Here is a 1,806-nt window from a genome sequence, read left to right as displayed (position 1 = left end):
AATGATGCTGTTGGCGTTGGGTTTGATCCATAGGTAGGTGGCGCCAACAGCAAGGAGCTCTGGGGGAGCGATGGGAGTCGGTGGGGCTGGAAAATACAATCAAAAGAAATACTTAAGTTAATTTATTTAGTAAAACTAATGAATTAACTTTGTAAACCCATCCCCTGCTTGTCATGTCAATTTACTTTTAGTTTGTTCAGAGTAATTTTTAAAAACCTACTCAGGTTTTAAACATGCTCTGGATCATCAAGCCTTTTCATTTCAAGTCAATGAATGACCAAAGTGTCTCCAGTACTTTTTCCTGTCAAAAATATCCAACCCCAGTTGATTCCCACTTTCAATAACATGTGATGAATTTTGTTAAAAATGGATTTCCTTTAGCAAATCAAAGAATCACAATACATAAACAATTTGTTACAAATAAACAAATCTACAGCGATGTCCATCCATCCATCCATCCATCCATCCATCCATCCATCCATCCATCCATCCATCCATCCATCCATCCATCCATCCATCCATCCATCTAACCAAAACATTGCCAAATTCAACATCCATATCACAGTATTTTATAGAAGTAGCTTAACAACTGGCACAAAGAGCCGTACATGACTGTCAGGATCTCTTACATTTGAGTAGATTCAGCTTTTTAGATCCGTAAACACAGAAACACCTACCACTCTACAAAACCTTGATCTCCTACCACCGTCGACCCAGCGGGCCACACAACAACTGAATCTACTCCCAGCGTTAAATCTGATACCTGTATGATACACAAAGATTGACATTTAAATGGTCTGAGTCAAATCTGTTTCTTTTTTTAAGCTATTTTTCAGATAGCTCAAGGAAGACTATCTTTCCTGTGAGTTTTGGAGTAGAAGCCTGCAACCAGAGGCTACTATAAACTGGACGGAGCAGCTCCTTCCTTCATGACCTCCGAAAGCCGAGAGCAATACAACCATCCTCAGAATCTCAAAGCATGGCCATGCTTAGCTTTTTCTGAAAACTGGAAAAAAATCAGCTCAAAACATAGTTTAAAATGGTACAAGGTCTGGAAGGGGCAAAGATGTTTTTTTTAGTTGAACAATTTGGGTTTTGATTGATTGATTGACTTTATTCATCTCACAATGAAGGAATTTACTCATTACATCAGCTTAAATAGTGAAAAAGAGAAGATGAATATGCCAAAGGAAGAATAAGGTGCATTGGATATATACAGTATATAGAGTGCGTCCACATATGACAGCTTTTTTGTTTGTGTGTTTACATGGGTATTTATATAGATGTATATTTATTAGGGGTGCACCGATAAATCGGCTGGCCGATCGATCGGCCCCGATTTCCTTAATTTAGGGTGATTGGTGATCGGCCGATATTTACATATGAAACCGATCTTAACCACCGATCTATTTACCTCTGCGAGTGTCTTAAGATCAGTTGCTATTCCATATTTTTTCTGATCTTTTGTTGAAGTTTTGTTTTTTGAAATGTAAAAAATCAAAAGACCAATGTTGTAGTCTAAAGTTTGTTTTATTTCATTAATATTTATTATTTAATTCATTTCTATGTCAAGGCTATACCTCATGGGCAGTTAAAACAAGTTTATAATGGTTCAAGGCTATTGTTCAAGGGCATGTTTTTCAAGAAAAGATTGTAACATTGAAAGTGAATTGCGATCTTGTAACACAGTGTTGGTTATAGCAAAAAAATAATTAAATCGGTATCAACCAAAATCGGAATCGGCAGGTCAGACTTTTTAAAGATCGGTGATCGGAAATCGGCCGGAAAACTGCAATCTGTGCACCC

Source organism: Cyprinodon variegatus, unplaced genomic scaffold (genome assembly GCF_000732505.1).
Source record: "Cyprinodon variegatus isolate N-32 unplaced genomic scaffold, C_variegatus-1.0 Scaffold13, whole genome shotgun sequence".
In the NCBI taxonomy this organism is placed as follows: Eukaryota; Metazoa; Chordata; class Actinopteri; order Cyprinodontiformes; family Cyprinodontidae; genus Cyprinodon; species Cyprinodon variegatus.
The sequence above is the reverse complement of the archived record's forward strand: the minus strand, read 5'-3'. Positions refer to the sequence as shown.